At 38.3% G+C, this 13,447-nt stretch overlaps 1 protein-coding gene across 2 annotated transcripts in view; it reads left to right on the top strand.

Moving 5' to 3' along the window:
• The window catches only part of PCSK5 (proprotein convertase subtilisin/kexin type 5), a 256,599-nt gene that overhangs the window by 64,207 nt on the left and 178,945 nt on the right, over positions 1-13,447 (top strand). The gene's annotated exons all lie outside the window — the stretch shown is intronic.

Below are 13,447 nucleotides of genomic sequence, written 5' to 3' on the forward strand. Positions count from 1 at the left end.
CCTGTTGTTTGAAAATGTTCACCCAAACACACCATAACATTGGCCCATTTTTTGCTTAACAAGTTGCATGATACTGACCAGTGAAAGAGAACAAAAATCTGAAAGGTTCCTGTCTTTTAAGCCCAATCACATTAGGCATGCAGTCTTCTTTCACTATATCTGGCTACTGCTTCTTTTCCAGTATTCAAAAGTTTCACGTATTGACAACACTGTGTGAGTCAGCTTTGATCTTGTTGGGGCCTTCAAACATGCTGATAGCCTGAGACCATGTTATACATTGTGTAAACTATTACCACTGAAACATTCTGAGGACTAATTCAGTAGATATTCTCAAAGAATGAATCTACAAGGGTGGCCAAAACCACTTTGTAAGCTTGGTTTGTTACTTTGCCAAGCCCTAGAAAAAGTGTTAGATTGCCTCTACATTTGAAAGTCTCACAAGATTTATCCTGTAATCTAATATGAAAAATAAACCTAAGGCTGAGCCCTGCATGCATCTCTTTTTGCCACTTAACAGGTAGAATTTGTTCATATGAGTGCAACTGTGAATGAAACAGAGGTTATGACCCGTGTTGCCTCCAGGCAAGCACTAAGCAGCAGACGTCTCCCAATGCGGTTGTGTCATATGGGGAAGGACAGGAACAATTCACATCTCTGTATATGTGTTTAGATTTAAAAAAAAGAAAATTGAAGTCATTGCCATTTTTCTTCTAGGCAGTTGTGAATAGGGGGGCTAGTAGGAAATAGATTCAAATAAGAAAGTTCAAACTAAAAGTAAAGCATGCAATGACAACATTGAGCAGGTTTCCCCCATTTCTTCTTTCTGTAGCAGCCCTGTGATTACAGTCACCCTGCATCAAGTTGTTCATCTGATTCACGTGTTGGGTTGAGGGGAGAGGCAAGGAGAAAAATACAGGGCAGTCAAATAAAATATTTGTTGTGAATAGAAAAGTTCTCACCTAGATGCTTGTTTTGCCTGTTGTATCCATGTTAAATCCTGGCATTCATAAGTCAAGGGGTGATAGGTTAACTAAGATAAAGTGGCTGAACAGGATTAAATATATATATATATATATATATATGTTTTGGCTGTTCATAAGAAAAAAAGAAAAATCTTTAATAATAAAGTGGCTACTTGCAACGATGCTGTTAATAAGATGATATGCAACAAAGTACACAGGCACATGATCAGGTCTCATGTAGCTCACTGGAATTAGGTATCCATCCGAATGCTTTGCAGATCAAGGATAGATTTAAGCATATTCCTAAACTTAAGCATGTACTTAAAGGTTTTGTTGATTTTTTTCCTCCAAACCAATATTAATTGGCTGCTAACTGGCTGAAACTTTGTGTTTAAATAAGCCTGTTATTACATTATGATTACTTTTTAGTTGGTTATGTGGATTGTTTTATGTCAAGTCCTAGATCTGTACAGGAATTGACCAGGGTGTCTGTACAAGACTCTGAAATGGATCTTCAGCTGAATCAATACAAAAATCTTAATCTTATTTATTTTATACAGCACCAAGGTTATAAAAACAAAATGAACTTTCTTCTTGCTTTTCTTAGAAATGTTTTTTCCTTGAAATATCTTTCTTTCATACAAATAGCAGAGCAACAACAGAAGCCCATATTTTTCTGTTTTAAAACAATCCATACCTATGCACAGAGATGCTCATCAATTAAAATTTCTAGGTTTTGCTCCAGAAGTAATAAAAAAATATTTTTTCAAAAATTTTTGTCACCTTCCCCTAAATGTAAAGGTCAAAGGGGAAGAGAACTCAAAATATCACCTCATTTTCATGTCGATTCCCTTTTGACATTATTGCTTTGCATACTTAATTGAGTTTTATTCATTGTGATTAATTTTTCTGTGCATATTTAGAGCAGAGTTATTCAGGATACACTTATATTTAAAGCAGCATAACTGCAGACACTGAAATGCTTTCTCAAAGTATTTGAAGGCAGTTAAATGCCAGAAAGAAGTTTGTTTCTCCTAGGTCATACTTCTTACTGAGGCTTCTGTGGAGTTCCTGACACAGAGTTGCTTTAGTCTCACAGAAGCCAGCATTAGGATCTGAACTCCTTTGGTTGATTCATTTCACAGAGATGCCAGAGGACTGTATGATCATTTCATTTGACCAACAATCAGTGCAACTGGTAATCTGCAATCACAAGCCCAGAATTTCTAATTAAGCTGCAGTAGGTTTTCAGTAAGACGTACATATATTAGCTAAAAGATGGGATTTGTAAGAGTCACATCTATAAGAGCATTGTCTTAATGATTAACTATTAAAAATCTTACACCTTGTAGTTGCATGTTTATCTTGCCCTGTTAGGCCATTCTCTACTAGATTAAAGAAATGTTCCCCCCTTCAAAAATATCATCTGTGTTGAGTTACTTGCATGCTGTAATCAAGTCACGTCTTCACCCTCTCTTAGATAAAATAAATTCTTTGAGCTTGTTAAGAATCATTGCATATATTGTTTCCAGCACTTGGTTCAGAAAACAAGCAGCAAGGACTCATTGTTCGTTTTCCAAGAGCATCCTTTTTGAAACATCAGTACTAGGCACGTGTACATATCATTCCAGGAATAATATCATTGCTGTTAAAAAAAATGTGTCAACCCACTTTTATTGCTATCCCACTGCTTAACTATCAAAGAATAATACATGGCTTCACAGAGCATCTTCTTGAAGTTGTAGGTGACTGTCTACCTTATAACATAAATCTTTTTCACCATTACTGTGTTTCTGGACACTTTCTCATTTTATGCCTCGCACTCCCAGTCCTGCGTGCATAATTTTACATATGATTTTGTATAAAATTATATTACAAACACACCACTTAAATAAGTTCACCTTCATAAATGATCCAGATCACTCTGTCTCTGTTGCTGTCATTACTTCCCACTCCACTAATTTGTGTCATCAGATTTGAGAGTGTGCTATAAGAGAATGTAATTTCAACTTTCCTGACCTACAAGGAAGCATTGTAGCCTCTTAAGATTTGAGACTTAATAATTGCACATGCTCAGTAATGTTTCCTTAAACAAAAAAAGTATAACTATATCTGTTAAGCCATCATAATGGCTTCAATGTACAAACTGACATGTCAAATCCTCTGTTAGCTTCCTTATGAGTGGCTATGTTATTAAGGGCTTACAAATTCATACTACGTCTCTAATGGCTCCAAAGACCTCATTACAGTTTTTAAGTAAATAAAAAAGTTTTTGTAACTGCCTCATGCATTTCCATGATAGAACAGAACAGTTGAAAAAAACCAATCAGTTTACTGGAGGTACATTATATTTCCCTGAGAATTCCTCCTTTTACTTTGAAGATGCTTTTTAGCTTTGCTATGTATTTTTGGCACACATTCATGTTAAAATAGGATTTCCAGTTCAACAGCATAGCCAGTAGGGGAAACAAAACAAACAGGGAAAAAGAAGATCCATTCACAGCAGAGATTTGAAAATGGAGAAAGCCAAAAGTCAGAAGACCAACGAACAGGAATCACAGAAGAGATGGATAGAGACTGTAGGAATGACAATGAAGAATGCAGACTACAGAAAGGAGGAGCCACAAAGAGTATTTTTTAGCTGTAGTACCAGGAAAAGCAGTGGACACAGAGGAATCGTCAACAATCATAAAATTAAGAAATCTTACCTTTAGTTTATTTCTGATTGTGTATAGTTTTCCCTTCTGACAACGCTCTGATCACAGCTTTCTTTAGTACTTTCTCTGGGTGTCTCATCTGCTGATTTCCTGGGTGTTTTAAGATACCTGCAAATGCTGCGGCAGTTATCATTAATGGGTATCATTTCAAAATTGAGACTGCCCTACACACAGACTCTACATAAGCTTGACAGTCAGGAATGTGATTTTCTTCCTAGTCCCAGTTAGACAAGTTACATTTTTGAGTCTTTGATGTGTTTATACTGAGGTTGTATATTCTGTCTGTCTACAGAAATACCTTCCTCTAGTATAAGTTCAAAATTATGTTCTCAAAACAGTTTGACATATTTGGTTACTTTATTTGCAATTGGGGGAAGTTGCTTCATACTACTGCTGCAGCCAACACAATCTAGGTGACTTTAGTGATAAGGTCATGGTTTAGCAGCAGGTCCATTTAGCAGCAGATCACCAAGACCCATAAAGTCTTGTTACTAGGAAGCTCTATAGACATTGGTCTGTGTCCAGTTTTCCATAAAAAACAGTGTTCAGAAATATATTGGACTTCTCTAGAAACTTTCTGCAATATCTATATTTTTCTGAGATAGCTTGAATCCTGACATTCTGCTGAGATTTCCTTTAAGACCCTTTGCAATTTTCACAACATTTTTACATTTTTGCCTATTTTGCACAGTCTTTCATGCACAGCTGTGTCATATGTCTCTGGACTAAGCTTCTTCATCATTGCAGAAAGACTTTTAACATATAATCACTGGAGTCAAATTTCCTGAGACAGAAAGAAGAGTAACTCTGTGGTACTTTTTTGCCTTATGCAAAACTTTTGTTTTGTTTTGTTCATGAATAGCCTTTCCTTTTCCTTCCCAGGTCTCCCTAGATTTCTCTGGGCTAGTTCTCTCATTTTTGCCAGATGATCTCATCTGCACAGTATAACTAGCCACTCCCTCTAGTGGTTTGGCCTTATCTTCCCAGGTTTCTCTTATAATACACAGTGGGCCTTGCATTCATCAACCATAGCACGTTCAAATGGTGAAAAGCCCATTGGTGCCTAGGGCAGTTACTTCCCTATCGGCAAACTAAAATAGCAGCCATTCATCTTAGTCTGATCCTGTGCTGTTAATGAATTTTCACAGCATGCATTTCAGTGTTAGATTAAACATTTCTGTAAGGCTGTCTAAGGAGGTATGGAGTGATTTTTATACTTCTGTCTCAAGAGAATAGTTTCATGAGCTTAAAGTTTGTCCTCTGGCAAGTTATAATCTCCTCTGACATACCAACCAAGCAAATAATGGGACCGAGGGTACAATAACCTGATGGCTTTTTATGGTTCTTAGGGAAAAGGCTTCTAGGTTTCAAGTAGCATAGATGTTTATTGCTGAAGTAAAGGCATTGTGAAACAGTTCCAGCCTCAGGAACTCCACATGCCTACAAGAAAACAGGGAGAAACTCCTTCTCCATTACTAATAATGGAATATGGGGTTGTCATCATATTCTGACCTACATGTGCCCTGCTTTTCCAACCTGCTTTTGTCCCTTGAGGAAGACTAGTGACACGTATCTTTCCTTCAGCCTCCTGAACAAGTCCTGTTGTCTCACATAACTCCCTTTCCATGTCCCTTTCTCCCTCCTTCTCCCCCCAGGACAACCCACCATTAACACCAGATGTCACCAGGCTATTGCCTCATTGATCAGAGGGATCAGACCACAACATAAAGTAGAGAAAAAAGGACTGCAGTATTGCAACAGTCCTTAAAATTTGGGTATGAGCATTCAGAGCCAACATCTCTTCATCTGTTTCCTCGCAAGTCCTCTAATTCCTGCAAGGTCATAACATTCTTAGAAAAACAAGATTCCTGGTACATCCTAAATAAGCTCCCTACTTACCCTCCACCCCCAGCATTCCCATAACAGCATATCCTTCTTAAACATCATTTTTCTCTTTTCCCTGTAAAATGAAAAGAGAGGGGAAAGGGGTTTGTGTAAGCCCTGGGCTCCTCCCACTCTCATCAGTCTCTGGGAAGGTTAATGATTAATTGAAGCCATCTGCTCAGGACCTTCTCTCCGTGTGGTTCAATTCCATCACATATGTTCACACAAAGTCTAAATAAAACCACCTTCCCTTCCCATCCTCCTTAATGACTTGAGATAGAAGTGATGGTCTTTGACATGAAGACAGTTTAAAAAGTAAATTGTGAAGAGCCTGTCTTTAGTAGTGTAGAAAGGATCCTTAGAAACTTATAAAAACTGTTTTAAAACAAGACTTACTATCTCTCTGTTGAATTGGTATCTTAGAAATGACAAAAACATCAAGTCTAGCTTGAGAGAGAGAGAGGGAGAAACTTGGTCTTACTAGGTAACTGTGACTCCATGAACTGATGCATTAAAGAAAAAAAAAGACATCTTGGGACTCTGTAAAACTGCCCTATTTTTCTTTCTTTTTTGGGACTTAGAGGAGGTCAAATAAAAATATGAGGCAAAGGCCACAAAAAATGGTAGAATGGAAAGAATTGTCTCTCTGAGGAATTATTCATCCTTCGTGAGTACTGGATCCCCAGGGTTTATGGTGTGCAGCTGAGGCCAGGGAGCAGCTGTTCTTTTCACATATTCTCTCTAATTAATAAAAGAATTGCCATACTTTTGTCTCCTAGACAGGACTTCAGGCAGGTAAAAATGCATTAACTTTTGATCTACTTTCTTGCTAAGTAGGTTATTTATATAGTAGTGGTAGTATCAGTCATAGCAGTAGCAGCAGCAGTAGTAACAGTCATCATACAGTCATCTTGAGAGAATGCAGCCACATATAGAGGTATATTTCCATACATGCTTCTTTCCTTCCTGCATTTCTTAGCAGTAGCCACAGGCTGTGGAAATTATTTCTTTTTTTCCCCTCTCTGTCCTTTACTGTCTCCCCAGGATCTTCTGCATCAGGTTCTTAGCTTTCTTCCAACACTTCCCAGGGGGAAATCTGCCCATAAATTGACATATACCTCTCAACATGTGAGCATTGATTCAAGGATATACAAGATGCACCAGGTCTGTAATATGCCATTCATATGGATGATTTTTGCAGCCAGGGTAAAATGGACACATTCTAGCTGCCTTTATTCACTATTTCTTCTTCTTGTTCTTCTCCATCTTCATCTTTCATTTCATTCTGTGCTTATATGTATTTTTGCACTTTGAGATGATGTAGTGAACCTTTTGCATTTTTTGTGAATGCCGCTTTTCATATTTGCCCCTTAGTGGAGGTGACAGAACATGCACAATGACCATAAGGCATTTTTAGCTACATTTCTCTCTTTGCCTTTAAGAAGCCTTTTGTGTTGCTGCCACATGGGAAAGAAAAAGGACTAGAGACAGACATCCTAACAGAGCCGCAGGTCATGTCCCATGTAGAAAGAAGAGGTGATATTAAAGGCAGATTATTTCTGTGCCTCTGCAGGTTCCAGAACTTGCAGCTAGGAGAGAAACTTTGCTGTCTGTAGACCTAGAAGCAGGGGGAGTTTCCCGCTCCTAAAGAGGCTGCAGTGTCATCAGCCTGTGGAGCATGGACATGCAGGGCTTCCCTAAATTAATTCATGTTTAAGCCAGCACACAGGTTACAGAAAAACAACCAGTGTTGACTTGAAAAAAGTGCCAGTGATGGAAAAGTGATGGAATTGTCTTGAATACAAATTTAACACATTATGAATTATTCTATTTTTGGAAAGAATAGCAATGTAATCATAGCCAAAGAATAAGATTTATGAGCTCCTTATTTTTCACTGCAAAACCCCATACATATAGTCTTGTAAATTATTTGTGTCTCACTATAGCCATCAGATACTCCTGTGAATACAAGAAGCCCTTTTATATTGATTTCCTGCTCTCCTTCATTGCTTAAACAGGCATAAAATAATGTATGTCTGTGATTGTTCTTATTGGCCTCTAAGTGTATTTTTGGTTTTTAACTTAAAGAATCAATAAAGCTTAAGAATCAAATAACTAAACCCTCCGATGTTGCAGAAGCAATAAATTGGTGTTAAATATTTAATATGGTACGCTCTTGAAATATTTCTTTTGATACAGACACAGATAAAAAAAAGGAGCAATTCAGTAAAGCATGACTCTAGAAGTCAGATAATATTAATGCAAAAAAATCTTGTATTTGTGATGAATCAGACTTTATATTATCTTCCTGCTCCTGCAAGAGCTTAAAAATATTGTGTGCAACAATAATCAGGAATTATTTAAAGGTGAAATTCAGAAGAAAATTATTTCTTATGCAGTTAGCAATTGCTGTGTATCAGGTTATGTCTGAGAAAAATAAAAAAAAATCTTCAAGTACACCCTTTTCTCCTAAAAATCATTCTTTCGCCTTCTGTTTATTGTGATGAAAGTATAAAAAAACCTGAGAAATATTTTATAAAAGAAACATTATTTTAATAGTATTCTTAAAAAATGTAGCTTTCAAGTCCTTACTCTAGAGAAGCCAGAAGATAATTTCAGTAGATCACATTAGCTTTATAGGTTATGATGCTCTTCAAAGCCTGATGTCATGATTTCTATTACATTACATGAGCCATTTTAATAAGGAGCCTACCTTTCCAACTCTCCTGATTACTTCCCTGCTTTACTTCTTTCATTCCACTTAAAAACTGGATCACATCAAGAGCATAAAGAAAAGAGATTATTTCTCTTTTTTTGCAGGAAAAGAGAGAACAACTGGCAAGTTTTAACTTAGAACACTGCACGAAACTGTACCCCAGAAAGCTGAATGTAGCATCAGGTTGTCTTTTCTACTAAGGTTAAAAGTTGATAAATTTTGCTGCCTGTCCATTTGCCTGGACCAGCTAAGAGTGCCAAATGCCCCACAGTACATTCCCATCACAGAACATGTAGATGGTCTCTTTTTTCTGATAGCTCCACAAAATACCTGGATCCATTCCTTGCCCCTGTTTGTCCCCCTTCTCCCTGCTGGTGTTGATCAAGGTCAATGCATAGGCCCTTGACTGTCCTTCTTCCTCTATGTGCGATGTTCTATGACTTCTCCTGTCCACAGGTTAGTAGCTGACAAAACCCCCTGATGTACAGAACGTGACTAGTCAGCTTGTTTCTGTCTGTACCACAGACCATTTATTTACTACTCTAATGAAACCAGAAAGACTGTAACACTCATCTTGTTCTTGTTCTTGTTCTTGTTCTTGTTCTTCTTCTTGTTCTTCTTCTTGTTCTTCTTCTTGTTCTTCTTGTTCTTGTTCTCCTTCTTCTTCTTCTTCTTCTCAATACTAAAAGAGTCTATGTTCTCTAATCTCTGACTAGGGACTAGTATTTCAGAGCTTTCCTGGGTTCAGGAGCATATGTAATGTTCCACTAAATGAGATCCAAGACCTGCCAGCTCACAATTGGTCTTTAAAATTGTCATTCTGATGATCATGTTTCTCTATATGCCATTAGATATTGACAAGATATTGTCAAAGAACATCTTGTGACTCAAAACCTACAGGAAACCAATGCAAGGTACCTCATGAAGACTTACAGAGGGCACAATATGACATTTCTTAGAGACTGCATGTCACAGGATTAGAAACTTCTGTTTCTACTCTGTTTTATAGACTAACAGGCATTGCAAAAGGCAGAACAAAATTTTATAGTCATTGTTCTTTTAATTTGATTTTAATCTTTGGAATTCCAAAAGATTTTGACCATTGATATGATTCTTGATCTCTCAGTTTAACTGTTCAATTTTGTTATTGATCCCTACACCAAACCTCTGATGACAAAAATTACTGCAGCAGACAAGAAACATTAAAATAATGATCATAAGCTAGTTTTTAGAGAGAATTTCACAAAATAGCTAAGAGAATCCAGGCTCATGTCTGATACTGAAAGCATCATGCAAACATCAAAAAAGAAAACCTTTCTAATGTTATGCCTGCTTGTTAATTGCACAAAGGCAGGCTTCCAAATTGTCTGTCCAAAGATGTCTAAGGGATTCTTTTGTCTTTTTATGCTCATAAGCATTGAAATTCAAGTATGAGAAAAGTTCAGTATCTGAAATTTTTCTTACTATAACCCTCTTCCTTTCTACTTCAAGAGTACTTCAAGAGTCTCTCAACCTTGCAGATGGTTTCTATTAAATAGTAATGGTGGTATCATTAACATTTTCCAATTAAACAGTCCAAAGAAAAACATCATCTTTGAATGCCTTTTAAAAATCTCAGTAAAAATTATTCTATGTAACTGGGTGAGAGGTTTTCTGTTGCTTTTGGTGGTATCCTTCGGGCAGTAGATTAAAACAACATATGTTGAAATAGTGCTGGCTTACTGCAGTTGTCTAGTCATAGTACCAATGCAGGAAACTTCTGAATTACTTTATCTGCTTGGAGAGGGGGGAAATTATGTAGACTAACCTATTTTATACTATCCCCTTTAAAATTCAAAACCCAACAGTTCAAAGATTAACAGATCTAATAAAAACTTGCAAGCACACAGGTTTTGTATGTTATCATGACAAAGTTTGGGTTTATTGTTAAAAGGTAACAGGAAAAATAGATTGAAAATGAGCTACAAAATTCAGTACTTGCCCATTGTTATAAAATTCAATCACTCTTGATCGCATAATTTTTATTATAATGACAGATGGTTTATTATTTTTTATTTGGGTAACACTGTAAATTAAAACAGTGTTTCCAAATTAATTAAAAAACTGCTCTCTGCTAAGAAGCTGACAATGTAATTTGGATAGGTGGTAAAGAAGCAACACATGGTTAAAGGAAAATTATAGAAAGGAACCCAGTAGAGGAAAATTCCTTACAAGAAATGTTTTTGAAGGAAAGAGGAATTTAAAGGGTGTCATGGTTTAACCCTGGCTAGCAACTAACCACCACACAGCCACTCGCTCGCTCCGTGCCAGTGGGATGGGGGAGACAATCAAGAGTGAAAGTGAGAAAACTCGTGGGTTTAGATAAAGGCAGTTTAATAGGTAAAGCAAAAGCTGCGTACAAAAGCACAGCAAAACACAGAATCCATTCACCACTTCCCACCGGCGGGCAGGTGTTCAGCCATCTCCAGGAAAGCAGGGCTCCATCATGTGTGACGGTTAGTTGGGAAGACAAACACCATCACTCTGAACGTCCCCCCCTTCCTCCTTCTTTCCCCAGCCTTATATGCTGAGCATGACGTCACATGGTCTGGAATATCCCTCTGGTCAGTTTGGGTCAGCTGTCCCGGCTGTGTCCCCTCCCAACTTCTTGTGCCACCCCCAGCCTTCTCGCTGGTGGGGTGGGGTGAGAAGCAGAAAAGACCTTGACTCTGTGTAAGCACTCCTCGGCAGTAATGAAAACATCCCTGAATTATCAACACTGTTTTCAGCACAAAACCAAAACGCAGCCCTGTACTAGCTACTATGAAGAAAATTAACTCTATCCCAGCCAAAACCAACACAAAGGAACAGGAAAGAGTGTAAGTGAAACCAAGTAATAGATGGCATCTTAGATGCTGTTCAGTGTGGAACAGCATATCTATACCATATTATGTAGTATTTAAAGAGTAATTGCACTCCAAGATTTAAAGTGTTCCTGATAAAAGCCAAGTCAGACTGCTTTGAGAGAAAGGTGCACAGTCTGATTAATCTGGAGAAAATCAGACACTAGTCTGGGGGAAGGTATAGTTTGTGGTTAACATAGAGGAATCTGAGATCAGATGTTGAACCAAAAAAACCTGGAATTTAAGTGGTAAAAGATAGTATTGGAAGAGAAGAACGAGGCTAGGTAGCAGGGAGAGAAGAGCATAGATAAAGAATTGAGAGAAGGAAGATGAGTATAGAGGTAAAAATAAAACAAAGATGCTATTTTTAATAGAATTTGAGAATAAGTTATATATTGTAACCATAAGAACAGAACCCCTTCATCTGCTGTTGAACTACTCCCACTTGAATGCTTCTTTGCTGCCTTTGCATTTTGTATCCATATGTTACATATGCTGTGATCCAAAGTTATAAGTGGGCATGCAGTTATGCCTGCTTTACCCCTGGAATTTATTTTATGCAGAAAGATTTTGTTTAGACTAGCTTTCTTCCCAGTCTTGGACCAGAGCAAGATAATTTGAGTATCAATTTGACCTGGCATGTCTCTTGAGAGAATCATCAGAGCATGCGGTAAAGCAAGAGATGTCTCTTGTCTTGTGTTGTCCACATGCATGTAGCAAAGCAGCTGATGAATTAGCCCCCTTCAGCCACCACCACAAAAGTGGAAGTTCAGGTAAGGTAAGTGAGGGCAACTGACTGTGCCAACATCATTAAGGGAAAAAAACAAGTGATCTTTTGGCAGAGAGCCAAAGAGCTTGCAAGGGAATGGGTATTAAAACCCTTTATGCTTGCTCAGCCTGAGTAGTTTGACTGGCATGGAAGCAAAACAACAAGCTCATCCCCTAGGAAGAGAGGACAAGACCATCAGCAAAGCAGCCAAAGGGTCATTGGGCATTTCAGAGAAGGGGATAAAGGGACAGTGTAATAGCCCAGTAAATTTGACTGGAGGTCAGAGCCAGGAATCCTGATTGCCCATTGCAGCTCTCTCTTGGGTTTACTTTGTGGCTGGAGGCTGGTGCTTCCACCTTTTTGTCTCCTTGTCTTCACATCAGCAAAATGTGAATGATGATATTAATAGCTTTTGCAGGTATTTTCTGATGCTTGAGTCAGTAACACTTCTGAAAAATGCAAAAGCACCTGGAAACATTACATACTTCTAGTCCCCTTGTTTGTACATTAGGAAGCCTCATGCGTACAGCCATTTCATTCAGTGTACAGATGGCTAGTTTAGATTGTAATTAATTTCATAAAGCCAGCAGCGTGAGCATTTCCAAGCAATACACAGAACAAAAGCATTAAGCCTGCCCTATACATTCTTTGGAACTGGTCCCTGAAGTCCTTCAAGCTCCTTTGTGTGCAGATGGATAGACACACAAAGAGAGACAGGTATTTGCAGACACAGGGGAAAGACTGTGAGAGAGACTTTATACTATACATATATATAGTGCCTAATAATAGAATCTTGCTTTAGTAATGGCACATGACCACTCTTAAATCCTCTGGTTTGTGTATAACAGTACAGGGCAGTAAACTGGAGAAAAAGGAGAAAAATTACAGATTACTATTAATCTGATGTCAGTTTGCACCCAGTATGGCTAACAGTTCTTCAGTGTGCTTACATTCAGGAGGAGAAGGATGGACTAAGTCAAGGCAAAGCACATCCTTCTGAATATATTTATACTCCTTACAAATTGTAGAGTGCCAAAACTCAAGGCTGAAGTGGGGACACGAGGCAGTGGGGCAGGGAACGAGGTGGAGCATACTTGTGTGGCCATTGTAGCTATGATACAAGTTTCTTTTTTAATTCCCTTTTTCTCCCCCCCCCCCCCCCCCCCCGCCCACTTTGTTTTTCCCCTTCCCTGCACCCACTCTTTTAAAATTGTTTTTCGCTGTTGCTCTGTCTGAGCCTGGAGGAGCTGAAGGAAAGCAGTGCAGTTAAGGGGCTCATTGAACTCACTTCACAGGGGAGGGCTCTGCATGTGGGTTAGAGAGTCACTAATGGGGCATATGAATACCCAAGGGTCATGCCTCATTGCCATGGCAAGCCAGATCTCTTCACATGAGCTGGCTGCATTCATGTCAGGGAAGAGGCTTTCAGTTTTAATGTACCCTAAACTTTCTTTCTCCACCACACTGGAGTTGGTTGCTCTGAAAGCTGTATCCCAGGCTGCTCTCGATCTAAGTAT

The sequence above is a fragment of the Accipiter gentilis genome, chromosome Z (genome assembly GCF_929443795.1).
Source record: "Accipiter gentilis chromosome Z, bAccGen1.1, whole genome shotgun sequence".
NCBI classification, from domain to species: domain Eukaryota; kingdom Metazoa; phylum Chordata; class Aves; order Accipitriformes; family Accipitridae; genus Astur; species Astur gentilis.